We start from the raw sequence: 21,894 nt of genomic DNA, 5'->3' as shown, positions 1-21,894 counted from the left end.
GGTTTTTTTCCTCTCTCCACCAATGTATGCAATAAATGACGGTTAGCTTTGTTCTAAATACATAGCCAAACCCAGATTATAATATGAAGCCCAGAAAATGTGAAGATCTCTATGTCAGAGTTTCTGAGAGTCTCTCCTGTTTCAGATACATATTTTCCAGTTTCCTTCATGTTTGTGTAAGTTCCTTCTTTCAAATCAAGAAAAGTAGTTTTTAGGAATTATGTACTGTATGTAGATTAGTGTATTCACACGCACACAAGCTACTTGCTACAATTTTCTTCAAAATTTATTGGAATTTTTGGAAATGTACTTAGACATTTTATAGAAGCTGAGCAAAAGTTGTATTAAAAGTGTATTGAGGTATTTTATGGAATTTGAGCAAAAGTGGAATAACCAGGAAGAAAGCTGGGAGTATGGTGACATGAGTGGCATGTCTTGATACAAGCAATGGAGCATGAGGGGTCGAGGGACATGAGCAGTAGCAATGTCAGCGAGGGGCCATGAACAGTGGTATTTGAATGACATTCCTTCTAATGTTCCACCATCAGGGTGACTCAGAGACTGTTTTCTTTGACTCTTAGCTCAAAATCTTGAACAAAAGTATCTGATTCATTACTGGCTCAACAAAGATAGAAGGAATATGGACTTGGTACTCACTCTATAATTTACTACATGTATGAACTTTACTACTGAGTCATGAAATAGACGCTCAATATCAGAGAAAGGAACAAGAACATATCAAGATATGATATCAGCAAGAGTGGCAATGTTCAGTAGAGACCCACATACTAAGAATTACAAAAAGTTTATTATTTGAATTAATATCTCATTAATTTTGATTCTGTACCCATGAGAAGGAAAATAAATCACTTTATGGGGTCCCTTATTGTTAGTTGGGAGATTGCAAGTAGTAATGAGAGGTGAGAATTATTTAGTTAATTCATAGTTCAATAACACTGTGAAATCACTGGACTAAGAAAATTACTTTCATTTTCTATTAAATTTCTGTATCATGTATGTAGTTTTTAGAGATAACATTATTTAAAGGTGGAAACACATTGAGTAGGTAGTGAAAGATAACATCTCTGTTGAAAAATAACAAGGATTTGAAATTCCTTTTTTTCTTCCTTCTCTGCGTCTTCCTATTTTCCTCTTTTAAAAGTAACTCCTTTTAATTTATAAAAGAAGTAAAAATATTTTTAGCCAGGCTTTTTTAGTTAAAGGAAACTCAAACCATTATATATAATACACTATATACAACAATCATTTAGTAAATATCCATTCATTCTCAAACATTTTCTTGTAGCAACAAACTCTATAGTCCATGTATTATTCGGTAAAGAAACTATGGAGATCTACTAGTACAGCAGGGCCTTTTTTGTTGTTGATGTTGTTTAGTTGTTTTGGTTTTTTTTTTTTTTTTGATTAGATATTTTTTTATTTATTTTTTTATTCTTATGTTAATCCCCATACATTACATCATTAGTTTTAGATGAAGCGTTCCATGATTCATTGTTTGTGCATAACACCCAGTGCTCCATGCAGAATGTGCCCTCCTCAATACCCACCACCAGGCTAACCCATCCTCCCACCCCCCTCCCCTCTAGAACCCTCAGTTTGTTTTTCAGAGTCCATCGTCTCTCATGGTTCGTCTACCCCTCTGATTTCCCCCGCTTCATTCTTCCCCTCCTGCTACCTTCATCTTCTGTTTTGGTTTTTTTTACTAGCTAAAATGACTTGTTGCTTTGTAAAAAACTCATATTTTCTTTTTCTTAATATGCAAACATTAAAAATAATTGTCTTCTCACTTAAAAGTTATTTGTCAATTTTATGTGTGGATGAATTAAAGAATTGTTTTAAGTCTGTTTTAAGTATTAGTATCGCTAGTCTTCTCTTTTACAAATACATGAGGTTTTTGCTTTATTGGACAACTTAATTCTGAAAGAAACCAATGTAGAAGAAAATCAGGCATATCTGCATTAGTTTACACATATAAAAACTAATTTTGTGGATTCTCAAGTATCTCAGAAATTTTATTTTGTGCCACATTTTCTTTTAAATAGTAATGTTAATGACTTACAATTAATTGAGAATGTTTTGTGATAATAATGGCTAACAAAATGATATATATTAGCAAAGGAGTCTGATTAAATTTAGTACTTCGACTTTACAATGTTGCAAAGCAAGTATATTGTTGATACTTCACATCATAAAACTCTACTTATTTCTTTAGGTAAAGGAAAGGAGGAAGAATGTATTTATATGTATTTCTAATTTCTTAGTCAATTTGCCATACTTGTACAGTACAATAAAGAGTTGTATTTCAACTCTAGAACATTATTTTTCCTTAGAGGAGTTGGGGGGAAGGAAAGGCAGTGGGCAAGTTTACTGGCAATGCTATCTGATTTCATCATGGTTCTAATTTAATTCACATATGTCTGAATTCAAAAGGCAACTATTTTAAGTAAGACTAAAGGACTTTTTGTTGGTAATCCCTGAGGATTTAAGTAATTCCAGTTGAATCATCTGAGACTTTATTTCCTTTCCCTTCTCTGTTCCCCACACCCTCACCCCCCTTTCTTTGCTCAGGTCTCATCTTGTGCCAAATGCATGGGCTTTAAAACTTCCTCAGGTCATCTCTAAAAAACATAATTGCTTTTGAACATGATCATTAAGCTTCATTAACAACTGACAGTATGATAATGGATCTAGTTGACAGCAACAGTCAAAATTGACTATTAGTGTATTCACACGCTTTTCATGTAACAGAGCAACCATGACTTTTGACTGTTTTCAAGTTATCCAAAAATCATAATCATTCTTAATAATGATGGCAACTTGTTCCTAAAATTTACTTGTTAAATTTAAATATCTCTGTATTGTATTTATTTTGTAGTGGTGGTACTTATTTGCCCACATAAATGGCTTTTTAAAAAAATTTTTTATTTTTTATTTTTTAAAGATTTATTTATTTGAGAGAAAGAGAGAGAAAGCATGCAAGTGGGGGAGGAGCAGAGGGAGAGGAAGAGAATCCCCAGCAGATTCCCTGCTGAGTGCAGAGCCCCATGTGGGGGCCCATCTCAGGACCCTGAGATCATGACCTGAGCCATGCCAAGAGTCGGCTGCTTAACAGACTGAGCCACGCAGGCGCCCCCATAAATGGCTTTTTAAAAAACAGGTCATGTTCATCAATATGCTAGCAAGCTTTGACTGATATTGGCTCTGTTTTTATATTACTTCATTTATAGCAATATTAAATCAATTCTTATTTTGGAAGCCAAGAAAATGTTTTATACTGCAATATGGTTGCCTCCCTAGAGTTCATTAGCTCATTTTTCCTTCAATTAACTCTGTGTTCTCTGTGCCCCTCTGCTAACATTCCTGACTCTGAAGTTTTACTGTGCACGCAGGCAGAGCACCCAGGTTGGTCTAGAACCGTCAAAGAAAATATAAACTGCAAATGACCTTACACAGTATCTATCCTAGACTGCTGCTTGTCTATCAGTGTTGTCTCTGGAAGATGAAGGACTACCCGAGGCAAGGTCATGTCATGTAAGGCTGCAGTGCAATATATACTTGTTAATTAACTCTGGGAAATACTTGGATTTAGGGATAAATTTGGACTGCCCTTTCAATGACCTATTAATTGTGCTATTATATTTTTAGTGTTTTCAAAGAACTTTAACAAAGGCAAATAAATAGCCAAGCTATATATTCATATATGTTCACTTATTAGCACAAATTTGGGTTCAAGAATGAGAGCAAATGAATACTCCTTAGACTTACTGAACTGAACTTTTTATTCCACTTAAAACCCACCAATTTGTTGCTGGTGGTTTAATTTGGGTAGATTTAATTTAGATCGAGTGTTTAAAAATTGAGTAAAAAGTACACACAGCCTAGTATTTTAAACTTCATTCTTCCTGAAAGGTCAACATTTAGTATTAACTGTTTGGTGAAACTGATCAAATGGAAAGCTTATCTAAATGAAAAACCCATATTTTCAATAGAGAAATTTTTAAATATTATCTGATTAATGAATTAAGAGTTAGAAAATATAGCCTCAACTAATGCATTTTGCCTAGGGCAACACAACAATCATATTACTTGCTTATGCTTGTGGAAGCAATGCCTAGTGAACTCAATTTTAGGCCTATTATCTCTTTTAGATAATATTGTGTTGAGCAACAAGAATGCTTTCACTGCCTTTTTCCCCGAAACCTTATCTCATTGAATTTAAGACCAGAGGTTTCTTTTAGTGTTTTAAAGGTTCATAACTCTATTTTCTAAAACAAGGAATAATAGATGAGGATTACTTGTAATCAGAGATTCTTCGAGATACTACTGACATGGTTATAAAAGTTGCTTTTGCTTTTCTAGCTAAATTAGCAATTGCTCGCATTCCCGTGTTTCTCTATCTAGGAGGGAGGCTGCATATGCTAGGCTGTCAGCTTTTCCAGCAGCACTCACAAATATTTTCCTTTGCTGCAAACTAAACCCTTGACTCAGTGTCTCACCCAGTAGACATTATTCATTTTGAAACAACACAGCTGTAATTCAGATTTTTGTGTCTGATACCTTTCTCCATGAGTTAGATTATAAAAGTAGGCAAAAAATATTGGGAGGACTACATTTAATAAATTTCACTGAGAAAGAATCTGTCAATGCAATTAACTTTCAAAGACTGAGGTAGGGGTGTTTCTGTTGTTAGTAGGAATTTTTATTTTTAAAGATACTGGTAATTCAGTTGGTTTATTCATCCTTAAATACCACATTTTTGACAAAATGTATAAATAAATAATTGAATCAATGGATTAATTTTTCATCTATTTTCTTCACTACTCAAAAGCAAATGGTGAAGGGCCATGTCTGGAGATACGGAAGTTTATGAAATAGTTCATGAAGCTGATAGCATCATCAAAGAGGGGTCAACATGCAGAATGACATTTCGTCCATAAGAGGGGTGCAATGTGTGGGTATACCATGTATCTGGTTACAGGAGATGAGGTAAAGTGAGTCAAGGGGAAGAATTTGGCATTCAGAAAGTAGGTTGAAACAGTCAGTACCAAAGAGGTTCAGAAAATGGCATTGAGTTTTCCACAAAGCCGATAAAACACTGCAACAAGGATTTGTGTAGAAAATAACATGTAGACATCAAGGTCTGCATCATCATGGTCTTTCCTAAACAAACATGACATTAGCCACAAAGTTTGAAGGGTAGAGACAGGATTTTAGCAACAAAACAGATTTGGAAAAGTAAGGCATTGATACTATGCTGGAAAAATTTCCAGACTTTCTAGACATGATTTCTTACACAGAAAAGGAAAAAAAAAATGACTCTACCAAATTGGGGCCCAAGCTGAGGGTTTGTTCCCAACTCCATAAAGTCAAAAGATGAGAGTCAGACTAACAGCAATGCTGACTTTATGCTATTCTAGGTTTTGCAAATGTACTTTAATTTGGGATAGGATTGATTCCAGCGCAGACATGTAAGATAGTGGAAAGAACAGATGGAAGAAAAGGAAATTAAACAGAAAAACATAGTAGTATAATGAAAAGGCCTGGAAAAACTGTGAGACACTTCCTGTTTCTGATAACAGTGGAATAGTTTATTCAGATCACTCATCCTGTTGAAAGCAATTTAAAACTTAGGTAGAAGATTTAAAAAAATAAAATTCTCCTTAAAACATTAAGAAAATGATGAGATTGTCAACAATTACCAATGGCAAAATAAAAGGAATGTTAGAAATCAAGTCCACAAGCAAACACAGATAGTACTTTAGGCATTTGTTGACCTAGAAAATTAAAAGCTTCCTATGATGAAGAGGACTGAATTTAAAGCTGAAGGTGTACATAGGAGCCTAACAGGAGACCCTCATATTATCTTGGACTCTGGATGAACGTAAACAAGAAGAGAACTAGTTCTTGGCATGGAATTACAATCCAGGTGTCTACCCCTTCAGTGCTCCAAGGAATTTGAAACTGACATGGTTGAAGGTGGACATGGACAGGTGGAATTCACAGTTATCTGTCAGAAAAGAACATAAGTCTTGCCACAAAAGGAGAAACTTTCCATAAATTTGAAATTCTAATAATATACTAGTCATAAAAGAGACTTGGTCACAAAGGAAATGACTGCAAACCAGAAGAAACAAGAGAAAAAGAAATACTTTAGATAATGAAATTATTAGATGCAGACCAAGAAGTCATTATCCTATTAAGAAAAAAATAATAAAATACAAGATTAAAGATATCTACAGAAAATAGGAATCTGTTAAAGTGGCATACCATGCTTGAAAAAAATCACATTGAAATTATAGGAAAAAACCTCCATAGGTATTTTAAAAGCAAGTTAAACAGTTATAGAGGGAGCTTATGATCTGTAATATAGGTTGGAAAAGTTGTCTGAACAGCATGGAATGATCAAAATATGGAAATTTTTGTATGTGACTAAAAGAGAGTAAGCTGCAAAAGGGTTTAGCATATGTATAATTGGAAGATAGAAAGAGAGAGAGATAAAACTTAGGATTTTTCAAGACCTGATGAAAGATATTGCATTACTCGGAAACCTGCATCAATAATAGCGTAACAAGTGATTTCCACATATCAGTGTTCTATAGTAAAACAAATTTACTTTTGTTGTGCACAATTCCTTGAATTGGTTGAGGATCAAGTTTAATATTGGTCTATATGACTCTCATTTGGGGACTAGCAGCTAATTTGAACATGCTTTTCTCATGGAGGTTGGCAATAGAATAAGAAGGACAAATGGAAACACTAGGTATTGGTAGAGCTTTGGCTGGGTACTGACACACTCTCACTCCCTCATACATTTTTTGATCAAAGCACTTTATATGGACATGCTCATTATCAATGAGACGTGGACATATACACTGCCCATTGTAAACCAAAGTATATTCAAGCAGGGAAGAAAGAATTGTGAGAATAAAATAAAATACGTCACAGACACACATCTACTATTTCAGGATGTTTAATTAACCTCAGAAAAATGAATGAATGAATGGATAAACAAAGATCAAAGACAAAGAGGAAATTTAAGTATAACGAGAGAAGACATATGCTCTCCTAAGTAGTGACAATGAGACAGTTGTCTTTTTAACACTTTTAGCATCAGCAACAATAATAATTATTTTTTAATAGAGGTGGACTAGAAGTGTTCAAGTTAAAAGACAAAGATTGTCAGACTAGATGAAAAACAATCTAATTATAAATTTAAGAGATACATCTATAGCAAAGCATACAGAAAAGTTAAAATTTGGGAGATAAAAAAGTGTATTATAAAAGCACTAGGTAAAAGAAATCTGTGTAACTTGACAACTCTCTTCTCAAGATAGCTTGTCATAAATTGTGATGAGCACATTAACCAGCCATGTGAAAATATCTCCTATATACTACCTTCTTTCTTCATTCTGTCTTCTCCTTCCTTGGAGCAAATCCTCCATGTGTTTAGTAATTATCTGTGATTTTCAAAAAATGCACTTACCATTCAATGCTCATTTCATGGCTATAAAAATCTTCTTTTCCTTGAACTGTGAAGGCAAAAATATCTCGTTTTATAATTGGAAAAGTGTATCATCGTCATTCTCAAGAATCTCTACTGTATAATAGCTGTTACTACTAGAATACGACAATATATCGTGTATCTTGACAGATTCAAATACACTTGAGTGCTTCTCAAGACCCATAGTCAATTGATATACTTTATTATATTTCATTTGTCTTTCTGATTGTGACAAGTCTAGAATACAAGAAACTCTCATATGCCATATCATCTTCTCCCCTACATAGACAACAAACAAATCATTTTTACTAAAAGCATTTCAGAGACACTAATCCTCGATTTTAGGTATATGTTAGCAAGTCCAAATATTAATGAAAAACAGAGATGAAGAGGTTAGATTGGATTGTACGAGCTAAAATGTTTACACTCTTAGAAGGTGGAGGGACATTGGTTTTTTTAGATTTTATTAATACTTGTTCTTGATTGTTTAAAAACATAGAGTTGGACATATAAAAAATTATGAAGTTTGAAAAGTTGCTGCTGTGATTGTAATCAGAAGAGAAATGGACATGGAAGCAAGAGACATGATTTCTAGCCCTGGTTCTGCCGCTTATTGTAATGTGACCTTGGATAAGTCACTTTACTACTTGGAATCTTGGGCTTTTCACTGACAAAAAAAAAAAAGACATCCTGAGGTTGGTGTGAGGGGCCAGTGGAATATTAGATGTGATTAAAACATTTGTATATTTTAAGTAAAAATAAATGTTAATGGTATTACCACCCTTCAGTTCCCCTTGCCATTTATTTATTTATTTATTTATTTATTTATTTATTTATTTATTTATTTATTTATTTATTTATTTGAAGATTTTATTTTTAAGTAATGTCTACACCCAACATGGGGCTCAAACTCACAACCCTGAGATCGAGTCACATGCTCTCCTGACTAGGCCAGTCAGAGGCCCTCCCCCTCCCCCTGCCCTTAATTTAAGTATCTTCTCCTATGCTTTGAATCTTCTTCCCATCTGAATAGCCTAATGCTATATCCTATGCTTCAACTGTATGCTCTTAGTTCAATGCTCCATCTATATTCACTTTTCCTAGGAATCCCATACATCAGACCTCCTTCCTCTTTTTTTACATACTATGTTTTCCAAGTTTATCTAGCACTAATTACCATATACCTAATAATCATTATATACTAAATTACCAATAGCTACCAACATCAGCTCTCTTGTTAAGAGTCTTTTGACAAAAGGCACCAATCATTAATCAACGATTTTTAGATGCATAGTAATCCAAAAGTACGTGTGTGATTGAGGACAGAAAGTTCTGGGATAACGAAGAGATTTGAGCCCATTTTTTCACCCAACTTGCCTCTTTTCAATTTTGGAAAAAAAAAAAATCTGTTGAGGGATGAGAAACGAAAACAAATGGTGCATAATTATTTGGTTGACAAATTTCACTTTATGCTACTTGTGCAGAAAAAAATATACAATTTCCTTTTATTCTAAAACTGATTTTATCTCCTCTATCACCTCATCCCACTAAGTAGTTGCAAGGTGGGGGGTAGAGGAAATTAAATACAGAAAATTTAGTTAAAAATTTAGAATACATGGTTATTTGAAGAGTCTCTTTAGATTTAATTCAATTGTTTGACATAACGCGGAACTTTTAGATTCCTCCCCAGCGATGTGCAGGAGAGGCATCTGTGACCTTCTGGGGACAGGAGAAAAAGAACCCTCTGGCTTGTATGCAAGTGATTGGGTACATGCTGGGGCTCTTCCTTGAAATATGAATGACCTGACTTGTCCAAGGTCATGCTGTTGGTGATTGTTTATTAGGTTATAGCATATTCATTCTTGGTTTGTGCAGACCTGGGGTTTCCTTCTTTCCTGGCTTGCCTTCTCTTGGACTCTTGTTAGTGTTGTCCGTTTTCTGAGTCTTTGCCTCATCCTCCAGTGTTCTCTGGCTTTCTAAATCTATCACTTTGCCACAGCATGCCAGACCTAATGACAGATATGCTGGCTCTAAATTCGGCATCCTTAATCTTTATAAAGTGAGGACTAGATTCTTTCCCTGATTGACTACACCATGCATCCCTCATAGATATACTGGCAAGGACTCTTTGTTGGCGTGAAATCACCTTGTAGATCAGTTGCTTCTCCAAAAACCTAATTTCTTTGTCATACTCCTCAATTTACCTAACACATTCATCGAATTCCAGGCTAATTTCAGAGAGGGGAGGGTTGGATCCGTATATCTCACTCACCAGCTATCCCTCTACTCTCATTTGTTTTGCCACAATTCCTCGATGTTTGGCAAATCTCCATGGTTTTCTCTGATTCCTGAGTTGACATCTTCTCTACCTACTTCCCTGAAACTGAAATATCAGTTGAGGTAGGGGAGACAAAAACTCGCTTTTAATAAAGTAATCTAAGTTTGGGATTATTTTAAAAATACTATTCTTGTTACACAAAGAAAAAATATAAAAGACATCTTGGTGAAATCTAGCCAATATCCTTCTAGACCCTCTTTTCTGACATCACTTTTTCCTATTCTCCTATGGCCACTCTTCAAACTTTTGGGGGGTAAACTTCTAGTCCCTTAATGTTGGTGTTACTTGCTTTTTGTCATTAGCCGCCTTTATATTTTCAGTCTTTAATCTTTCCCTAGATGATCTCAGCCACTTCCATGGCTTCAAATAGCACATGTTGACTCATGGTTCCCCGAGAAGAAAGATATCTTTTAATTTCCTATCCCTATTTTGTTAATATAGTTACTAGCTATTGATGGGCTGTCAGTAAATAATTGTAAGTGAAATAAGTGCATGTTTCACCATAGCTAAGGAATCTTTGAATGGAAATTAAATGCAAACAAAATGAAACCTACACATATATTCAGTGGCTATAGAGAACATTTTTTGACAACATAGAGAATTTCCATATGATAACAGGAGTTTTAGATGAAAAGTTAAACTTCTCTTTATAGAATTTTGAACTTGACTCATTGTCCTTCAATTTGTAAAACTGTGTGACCCATAGTCACACAAAGATTGACCACACATCGTTCCGAGTCATACAGGAAAAATGAATCTATTCCTTCCACATTTTATCATCTTACTGAAGGAGAAAGAATAACAAGCAACCAAATTCTAAAAGTTCTTATTTTTTTTCATTTTCAGAGCATCTTAAAGCTCAGAACTATTTAGATATTCAATTTAAAAGAGCAAAATAAAATAAAACAACCACACCCAGCATTGATATAACACTAAAAATAAGCAAATTATAGAAGATATTTTCAAAGTAATTGTTAACCGGGTGTCAGAAACTCTTTTACATGAAGTGGGTATGTTGGGAATCTACTTCTTAGATACTACTTCATGTGCTTTGATAAGGGAATGAATTGATTTGCTAATGACTTAAAAAACCTAAAGTTAAAATATCTTAATTTCAAAGAAATGTCTTTGAAATCAGGTAGAAATCACGTTCTCTTTTTGCTTGGTAACTAAATAGGACATTATTAACCAATTAGCTAAAAGATTGGAAGTTGATGGAATATTACCCTTATTCATAAATATTCATGTTTTTAAATAACTCAGGTTGTTCATTTTCTCAACCTTAAAATCAAAATTAAAAATTTTCAGTTGCATTTTCTCAGCACAGAAAAAAGCTACCTATGGGCTAATAGTTGTGATTTGAATATTGGTATATTAGTTCCTGCTTTAGCTTTAGCCTTCATCAATGCAGAATATGATTATGGTTATACTATGTATATACAAGAGCAAATAGCCAAGAAAAATGATTCAAATAAAATGCTTAACATACTTGTGTATCTTCCTCTTTCATGATCTCAACATCTGTTTTTTTTTTTTTTTCAGAGACAGTATCTGATAATGAAAGAAGGTGTTTATTAAAGATATAGAAACTCTCCTTATGATAAAAGATACTTCCAACACTTTCAAGTGTGGGATTTGATGCATGATCCCAAATTGCACTGATGATTTACATTCAAAAGTTCCTTGAAATAATTTCAAAAATTATAAATGGAGAATTACCACATATCCAACCATGAGAAAAACACAGATCATGGAAAGGAGGCCATTTTCTTAGAGATTTACTTTTTTACTGATTGATTTTTCTTTGTCAGCAAAATAGCATTAAATTAGTATTCATATTCAGAGACTCAATAAACAAATTTTATACAATTTTAAATGGCATCTATGTGGATCTCAATTCTTATCTGAATCTTTTGTTGGTGTGTAGTAAATATCCTATAATAATTGATTCAATGCATCAGAATGTTTAGCTGATAGGAAAACTTCCACAATATATTTCCAAAATTTTTTTATTACATTTTCTTCAGACAAAATTCAACTCCATAATGCTGTGACTCCTTTTGAAGAAAGTATATAGGTTCTATATGAGACTCTACTAGTTTCTATTATATACTGCCATATTAAGACTCCATATATTTTACATTTTTATTATAAAATTGGAACAAAGAAAACTTGTAAAATTGAATTTTGGTTTACGTGAAGTTAACTTGCAGATTACTAATGTTGCAAAGATACTTTTAAGAAGAGTACTTTGTGTGTTGGTGTTTGTGTGGAAGTGGAAGAGAATAATAAAATGATTAAAGATTGACATCTTTAGTTCTCTCCATTTTAGGAAACAGTATAGTCTATGTGTTTTTAGCTGCATATAACAAAAAGTTTCCTTTTTTCACTTGATTTGAGCATTTGTTTGTTTATCTTTTCTCAAGCAGCTTCTACAAACACAGAACTGCAGTGACCTAACATACTACAGAACCAGCCTTTGTTTATTTTTCCCCTATTTGGCCACCCACAAGTTGAGTCAGAGATATACTTTACATTTGTCTATAACCAAAACCACATGGAGGAAATACACTTCCATGGGCCTCTTTAAAATCATGAAATTAAGCCCTTCTTGGATTCAATCTCCAGCAAACAGCAGATGATCTTCTGCTTGTGAATACATCTAAGTTATTAAGTACAATCCATGGAATATTGTATCTGACCTAGAAAATGGCAGCCCCAAAAGAGAGTCACAGATCTTAGAACTGAAGATAGTCACAGAGATCAATTAAAATCAAGCACTACTTGCTGGTGAGGAACTGAGGTTCAGAGAGGTTGAGCATTTGCCCATGGTTAAATAAGAACAGAAATGAGACTTGGTGACTTGGTTTTTCAGCTACAGTTCATTCCAATAAACCACCACATTCCTACTGAACATATCACCAAATATTTAACCCAGCAAGGGATCCATTTGCTGAACTATACAATTATACTTCTTTCCACTCCATGTCCTCAGTTGAATGTGTCAAGTAATGTTATATAATGACCCTTTTTGTCTCTGGTTACTATTTTTCGTATAAAGTCTATTCGGTTTGGGGGCACCTGGGTGGCTCAGTCGTTAAGCGTCTGCCTTTGGCTCAGATCATGATCCCAGGGTCCTGGGATCGAGCCCTGCATTGAGCTCCCTGCTCAGTGGGAAGCCTGCTTCTCCCTCTCCCACTCTCCCTGCTTGTATTCCCTCTCTTGTTGTGTCTCTCTCTGTCAAATAAATAAAATCTTTAAAAAAAAAAGTCTATTCTGTTTGATACATGTATAGCTACCCCCTGCTCTTTTGATTTGTATTTGCACAGAATATCTTTGTTAATCCCTTCACATTGAGCTTATGTGTGTCCTTTGAGTCTTTCAGAGGCAGCATATATTCGATTTTTTTTTTTTATTCATTGGACCACTCTATCTTTTGATATGTCTTTTGAGGATTTAATCCATTTACATTTAGAGTAGTTACTGATAGGTAAGGACTTATTCTTTGTTTTTTGGCTGTTTTGTTCCTTTCTTCCTCTCTTGCTTCCTTTCTTTGTGGTTTGATCATTTTCTGTACTGGCATTTTTTATGGGTACCTTTTAAGAGTATTCTACCCTTTCACTCCTCTCCTTTTATGTTTTTGATGTCACAATTTACACCTCTTGATGTTGTATATTCATTAACAAATTATCATAACTATGGCTATTTTAAATAGTCATAGTTTTCTTTTAACCTTTATACTAGAGTTAAGTGGCTAACATCATCATATTACAGTGTTATTCTGACTATATACTTTTAGCAGTGTGTTGTAGATTTTCATATGTTTCATGTTACTAGTTAAGATACTTTCATCTTAGCTTGAAGAACTCCTTTCAGCATTTCTTGTAAGGTAGATCTACTGGTAATGATATTCCTCAGCTTTTGTTTGTTAGGAAAAGTCTTTATCTTGCCTTCATTTCTGAAGGAAAACTTTCTTGGGTAAAGTATTCTTGGTTGGCAGCATCTTTCTTTCAGCACTTTGACTACATAATCCCATTCTTTTCCAGCCTTCAGGGTCTCAGCTGAGAAATTTACTAATAGCCATAGAGGGTCCCCTTGTATAAGAGATTTTTTTTTTAATTCTCTTTGTCTTTGATTTTAGACAGTTTTATTATGTGTCTCAGAGAAGATTGTTTTAGATTGAAATTTTGGAATGACCTATTAGCTTCATGAATTTGAATGTCCAAATCTCTCCCCAGATTTGGGAAGTTATCAGCCATTATTTAAAAAAACAATTTCTCTACCCTCTTCTCCCTCTTTTCCTTTAGGGGTTCCAATAATGCATGCCTATGTCTTTTTATGGTGTCTGTAAGTTCTGTAAGATTTTTTTCATGCCTTTTTGTTCTTTTTCTTTTTTTTTCTCTCCTCTGATTGGGTGATTTCAGTTGATCTATTTTTGAGCTCATTGAGTCTTTCTTCTGCTTGACCAAGTCTCTCATTGAAGTTTTCTACTGAATTCTTTAGCTCAATCATTGTATTCTTCAGCTCCAAAACTTGTTTGGTTCTTTTCTATTTGTTAAACTCCAATTTTTTTCTGGTACTGCTTCGTGGTACTGTCAAACTGTTTATCTGTATTCTCTCAGAGGTATGTGAGCATCTATAAAGCAATTATTTTGAATTCTTTACTGGGCAATTCCTGGATTTCCATTTCTTTGAAACCAGTTATTAGAGGTTTACTATGTTCTCTTGGTAGAATCATGTTTCTCTGATTCTTTGTGATCCCTGTAGCCTTGTGTAGGTGTCTGCATATTTGAAGAAGTAGTCACTTCTAGAATTCATGGACTGATTTTAGTAAGGGAAGACTTTCAGTGGGTGGTGGCATGCTGAAGTGTGCTGTGATCCTGGGTCTAGTGATGCAGGGCACAAAGAGCAGAAAGGTGTGGTGGCACTAGGTCCAAGGGAGTGTGATGTCTCTTTAGCTCAGGCCACTGTGGTCCTTGTGAGTGCTGTGGGGAGTCTGCAGTGTCCATACAGGCTATTGGTTCTTCACTGGCACCTCCAGATCCAGTGGCTAGGGACCAGGGCAGGCAGTGATGGTGGCTGTAACCACTGGTTGCTATAGTTGGCTGCAGAGGCCAGCTGCAGATGCCTGTGTAGTGGGAGGAGCCAGGTGTAGACACATGTGTAATGGTGGGGCCAGGGTAGGCAGCAAGGGCTGGGGCCAACTAAAGGCTTACTGGAAGCTAGAGGGGGTCCTGGCTGCTGGTGTATACAACTTTGTTGGGTTTCTTCACAGCTGAGGGCATGCGGGGGCACAGCTGAAGCTGTTAACCCCAGCATGCACATGGTGTTATGGGTCAGTTGTGGGAGTCTAAGCTGGCAGCTTGCACTCACACAGCCACAGAGGCCTGCTGGGGCAGTTCCAAGGCTCCAGTGGGGGTGGGCAGAGGGAAGGAGCAGGGTGGGACCAGGCAGCTGTCATCAGTGATGCAAGCATCTATGGGGCAAAAACTGGTAAAATCTGCAGAAGGTCTGTGGCAGCTGTTCTGACAATTCCTTTCTTTAGTGGCAAAAGCTGCTGGGGCTGTCGCAAAGCAGGTTGCTGGGAACTGTGATCACAACTGCTGCGTGGCTGCTATTGGTAGCCCCTGTTTTCCTTCCTCATTCCTAGCTGTCTCTATATGTCTCAGCTTGGCTGGTCTGGGCAGGGTGAAACCAAGCAGGACCTTTGTGCAGTGCCCTCAAAGGCTGAGAAAGCTGGTTGCTCACCCCACTCTTTTTTCCTGGTAAAGGGAACTCTTTCTAGCTGGGGAGTTCCCTCACGGCACTGAGCAATGCTGGCTATTCAGATGGGATGGTGCAGGCAAAATGAATCTGCCTTTCTTCTCTTTTTGTGTGGTTATTCTCAGGTTTTTTGTTTCAATGTGTTGCTTCTTAAATGGACTCCAGAGCTCTCCCAGAGCTGCTTTTGTTGGTGGGCACTTGTCTAATTGTTGATCTTTGTGAGGAGGCAGAGGCTGGGGTCTTTTATGCCACCATTTTGGTGACATCACCTCACACCAGTAGTGTTTGGATAACATTAAATCCTATTTTAACTGATACAAAGTAAGTTTAAATCAGAGCCAAAAGACATTTATCTTGACAAGAAAGATGTTCCCTTGTTGTTATTACCTCTGGCTCTTGCAAAAGAGACCTTTCTACTTTCTCCAAATCCAACATCTATCTCATTCCTTTATGCCTCTCTTTATCCAGCCTGATGTCCATGAAACAGAGTTTTCTGCTGATAAACTGGAACTCCTTGCCCTATTGTCTTTTTGTCATACCAGTCTGTTGGGCAAAGCCAGTGTGGTTGTATTCAAATATTTATTTTCTCTGTGGCTGTCCCCAAATAGCTAAAAACTGCCTAAAAGTTCACATAACAGAACAGCTTGAATCTATGACAAATTCACAATCCCAACCTTATAGGGCTGTCGACATTGCCTGACAATCCAACTACATCTCCTACTTCCCCACTCTCAGCAGTGCCTATCTCCACCCCTTTCTACTGTCCCCAAAACTCCCACCCTCTCCTTCCATCCTTACCCTCAGTAGATTGGCTTAGTTCCAGTTTAGAGAGATAACAGTAGTGATAAATGCTTGCCTAATGCTTATTATATGCCAGGAACTAGTCTTTAAAACTTTACATATATTGACTAATTTAATAATTATAGCAACCTTAGGAAACAGATATTATTTTCATGACCATTTTATAGATGAGAAAACTGAAATAAAGGAAGTTTAAGTTATTTGCCCATAGTCACACAACTAGCAAATGACAGAGTCGGGTTCTCATTCAGATGATCAGCATTCCAATTTGAGCCTATGTCTCTGACCACTATACATATGGCCTCCTCCTCATACCAAACCTACAAACCACCTACATCTCATAGTGAAGAAGCTACCCCTCTTACTGTCTGGGGCTAATCCTTCCTATCATATATGCTTTGGGTCTTATGCTCTTCTTCCTTGCTACCTCATCTGATTTGTTAACCTTTGTGTGTGTGTATAGATTCACCCTCTTCCTCCCTCGGCTCCTTTTTATCTGCCCATCCACACATACCTTTCTTGGAAGAGGTGACTGTTCTTATCTTTATTTCCTCACCTCTTACTTTCACCTCTTCAGTATTGACCCTCCACCCAGCCAGCTTTCACCAAGTTTACAAATGACCACTATGGCACTAAATCTGACACACATCTCTCATTTTATTGGAGCTTTCACCAGCATTCCACTCTGTTCCGCTTCTTCCTCTTTGAAACACTCCTCCCTTGGCTTATGTGAAACATGTTTTTTTTTTTTTTTCCCTACTCTCCTCCTCTTCCCCTATCTCCTGCATAAGTTCATTCCTCTGTACCTAGCCTTCATTGTTGGAGTGCATCGAGATTTATTTCTAGGCTTGGGTTTTGTTTTGTTGTTTACTTTCCACTCTCCACCTATGCATCTCATGCTCACCTATGGCTTTAATTATTACCTTAATCAGATGATTCATAAATGTTTGTTTCTATCTCAGATGTCTTGAATTGCAGACCCACACATTACATGGAACATAAGCTCAGTGAAAGCAGTGACTCTTGCTTTATCTCTGCTCTATTCTGGGTGCATAGAATAGTACCCAGCACATATTAGTTAAGTAAATATTTGTTTCACACAAAAAAACAAAAAGCTGTATAAATTTGGTCCTCTTTTAGGATTTCCTATTGGTGTGAAGCACCACCATTCCTACAGTTAAATAGCCTAGCAAAAATTGTTGACATTTCCATTTCCCTCATCTTCCAGAGTCGACAATTGTATTAGTTTGCTAAGGTTGCCATAACAAAATTCAGACTAGGTGTCTTAAGCAACATATTTTCCCACAGTTCTGGAGGCTAGAAGTCCAAGATTAAGATCAAGATGTCTGTAGGTCTGCTTTCTCCTGAGACAACACTTCTTGGCTTGCAGATGGCCACCAAGTCACTATAGCCTCACATGGCCATTACTCTGTGTGTGTGTATTCCTGGTGTCTGTGTGTCCAAATTTCTTCTTCTTATAAGGATACCAGAGAGAGTGCACTAGAGCCCACCATAATAGCTTCACTTTAACTTAATCACCCCCTTTAAAGGCCCTATCTCTGAATATAATCACATCTGAGCTGCTAGGGGGTAAGGGCTCCAACATATGAATTTTGGTAAGGTCATAGTTCAGCCCATAAATCTACCACCAGATTCATTTGATTTTTTTTCTTTAAATAAATACCTCTTGAATACACACACTTATCTCCATCCCTTCATAATCCAAGCTACCACTTTCTCTTACTCAATGTGAGCCATCTGAGATGGCTCCCAAGGATTTCTGCCTCCAGGTATTTATGTGCTTATATATTCTCCTACCCTTGAATTGGGCTGAATCTATTGACTAATGAATAGAATATGGCAAAAGTGGGATGGAATATCTCTTCTGAGATTAAGTTACAAAATGACTTGGGTTTCCATCTTGCTCCTATTCTCTGACTCTTTCACTTGTTTGTGCTGATGAAAGCCAGATTCTTTTTTTTTTTTTAAGATTTTATTTATTTATTTGACAGAGAGAGAGATAGCGAGAGCAGGAACACAAGCAGGGGGAGCGGGAGAGGGAGAAGCAGGCTTCCCGCCGAGCAGGGAGCCCGATGTGGGACTCGATCTCAGGACCCTGGGATCATGACCTGAGCCGAAGGCAGACGCTTAACGACTGAGCCACCCAGGCGCCCTGAAAGCCAGATTCTATATTGTGAGTTGGCCTACAGTGGCAAGGAGCTGAGGAAGATGGCTGGTCAAGAGCCAGCTGAGACCCTCATCCAACAGCCTATGAGGAACTGAATTCTGCCATCAACTACATGAGTGGGCTTGGAAGTGGATCATCCTTCAGTGGAGCCTTGAGATGACTGCAGCTCTGGACACCTTGTTTGTCACATATAAAAGAGCTAAAGGCACAGAACCTGACTAAGCTTACCCCCATTTCTGATCCATGGAATCTGTGAGATAATAGGTGTTTGGTGTTTTAAATCATGTTTGAGCAACATTTGGTACACAGCCATAAATAACTAATATAGTCAGTAACCACAGTAGTCTGCTAGCTTGTCTACCTACATCTGGTGTAGCTTCCTTCAAATCACTTCTTCATGTGATAGAGTGATCTTTTCATAACATAAATCAATTAGTTTATACTCTTCAATAGCTTCCCATTTATGTCAGCTAACTCATTAACATGGTAAACAAAGCATTGCACAGCCTGGCTCCTCTCCATATCCCCATCCTCATTTCACACTCAGCTCCGCTCTCTGCCCAGCAATAAAGAAATTCTTTCAGTTTCTTTATATTCACTATGCTGTATCCCACTACAGGCCATTTATATATGCAATTTCCTCTGCCTAACATGTTTATCCATCTTTTGCTCACATAGTTAACTCCTACTTGTCCTTCATATTTCAGTGCAAAACCTCATTTCCTCATGGAGGCTACCTCTCTCCAGATCAAATTTCCTTTTAAGTAGCGTTTTCCAGAAAACATTTTTACATGTAATTCCATGATTAGTGCTTTTTCCTTCCACTAGAGTTCAAGCTGCATGAGAACAAGGGCCATGTCTATTTTTTTTAACATGGTATGTATCATGCCTGAGCCAGTGTCTAGGACATAGTAGGTACACAGTAAAACTTGTGAACAAACAGACAAATAAATAAAATATCAAATACCATTTGTTATCCCTTTTGCTTTTGTGTGAGGTCTCCAGCCAATAGTTTTGCTTCTTGGAACTCTGCAAGTTCAAAGTTGTATGGCGCTACTACCTCCTACAACTAGACTATCCTGCCAAGTATTTATGAGACTAAGTTATCTTTTCATAAGGCCTATTAAGGGAAAGACTACGTAAACCATATCTTAATTTATGATGCCATGTAACCCTCTGGATTCATGGCAAAATCATAATGGATTGAAAGGATATGGTTTGGCATCTGATATGGAATTTGTCTGGCTCAAAACATTTATCTAAAAAATTAATGTTGTTAGGACTTCTTTATTTGAAAATAGCATCTCTTATTTTTAGCAAATCTGGATTACACAGCTGGGTGACAGATGTATATGTGTCATAGCCTTATAGGGAAAGAAGAGCATGTTGGCTGTGTGACCACATTATTTTGAGTGGAAAGATTTTCATATGTTAGCATCATGTGTTCCATCTGGATATTAGGGCAAACTAACACTGCCTCTGTGTCGCATTTTTTATGTGTGCAAATCATGCAATGTCTTAATTAGACTGGGCATTATTCTGGTAATCTAATGACATATTATTTAATATTTTCATACAACAATAGACAATCACACACATTGATAGGGTGGTAATAGCATATGGTGGAGACTGGGGCAAACTGGATAGTATATGACTACTTTAAAGGGAGGCAGAAACTATTTTTAACTTGCTAATTGTGGGGTGAATGTTGCTAGTGGCATGAATGTTCTCTTAGAGAAATCAGAAAATCTAGATCTTATGTGAAATATCCCAATTTTAAAATAATCTTTTTAAAACTTTACAAAATGGTTCAAATAAATGTGGGTTTTATATAAGATAATGTCCCCTTTGAACTTTTTAGTACAGTGACAATATTGTGTATTGGAAAATGCATGGATTTTTAAGAGAAACAGACCCAAATTTGAATTCTGGTGCAGATAGTTCCTTTTTTTGGTTGGACAGTTCTTTTAGCCCTTTTGAAATTCCATGTCCTAATTTTTTAGACGTCTTTTTTAATGTGTGCAATATAAATACATACTCAATAAATAGCAGTTTTCATTATCACAACTTACTGTAACTAGACTAAACTTTCTTCCCATTTCCAGTCTCCAATCTTTAATTATTTGCATGCAAGCTTCCTCCAATAACCCTAAAACAAAGTGACTACATAACCATAATTATTCATTTTGTCCTATGCATCCAGCCAAACATATTTCACATTTTGATAATGACAAAATAAGTTTTAGGTTGAAAACTAAAACAGATTCTCTACACAATGCATCTAGAAGATGATATCCTGGAGGAGAACATCTGCAAGTACTTCAGTTATTTTTATAGGGGGGATGGTGAGTAAATGTGCTTTATCCTCATTAAGGAATAATCAAGAGGAATGGACAAGTTGTGGCTCTCAGGAATAAGATGTATGAGGAAGAACATCTTATGAATCATTACATTATTGGTGTAATTATTGGCAGTATTGGAATTCATTATTCCAAGCAATTCAAAATCAAAATCAAAACTTCTGTAAGAAACCAGGTTGGTCATTTCATCCTCAAGTTCAAAGAGGATATTCATAGGATCACTTAGTAAAATAAATCTTTCTGTAACCTAGGTTCACCAAGCTTCTGGTGTTTTATTCAAATGTCAACCAGCTCTTTAGAAGTTCTAAAATAGTTGAAGTTCAAACATAGATATTAGACAGAACAACTTGATTCACATCTAGAAATGTTAACTGGGAACTAGATACAAACAATCAGTTCAGCTAATATATTGATTGACCAGGCTTATGCCATGATACTTAAAGTGTCAGGTCACATCAGTCCAAAATGCAGTGCTCCCAGATGTTTGGTGTCATGAAGACAAAACATCTGACTGGCTAAGTATTTTTATTAAATTGATTTAAAGTTTGACATTGTTATAGACACATCTTAAGGAATCATGTTGTATGTAAAATGTAAATAGCAAACTCAACGAGCCCAGTGAACAATCCTTCAACTAGAGTAAATTTTAGGACCTTTCTAGTTTAATCCCTTTATTTTACAGGTGAGGAAATTGAGACCTAGAAAAATTAATGACTTGCCCAACATCAGATGACTTAAAATCTCTACCTCTTATTTTAATATTTTTTCTGCCATGGTTGTGATGATCATATGGATAAACCAGGACAGAGGATTAATGAAGAAAAATTGTTCTCTCCGAAAGGAACTGACTAAAGAATATTGAGTGGAAAGGATGAGGTAAACATGAGGAAAATAGAGAAGAGCAAAATGAATGAGCTGAAGG

General features: G+C 36.1%; 1 long non-coding RNA gene across 1 annotated transcript in view; it reads right to left on the bottom strand.

The window, feature by feature from the left end:
- Positions 1–21,894, bottom strand: part of LOC129045620 (uncharacterized) — a 91,680-nt gene that overhangs the window by 26,153 nt on the left and 43,633 nt on the right. The window contains exon 2 of the long non-coding RNA XR_008505590.2: positions 7,505–7,550. This is a non-coding gene — a long non-coding RNA (uncharacterized LOC129045620). The remainder of the gene's footprint in view (positions 1–7,504; positions 7,551–21,894) is intronic.

The sequence above is a fragment of the Mirounga angustirostris genome, unplaced genomic scaffold (assembly GCF_029215605.1).
Source record: "Mirounga angustirostris isolate CCGP_5_RB_7025 unplaced genomic scaffold, mMirAng1.0.hap1 SCAF_3, whole genome shotgun sequence".
Lineage (NCBI taxonomy): Eukaryota > Metazoa > Chordata > Mammalia > Carnivora > Phocidae > Mirounga > Mirounga angustirostris.
Note: the sequence above shows the minus strand (reverse complement) of the source record. Positions and strands in the feature narration are given on the sequence as shown.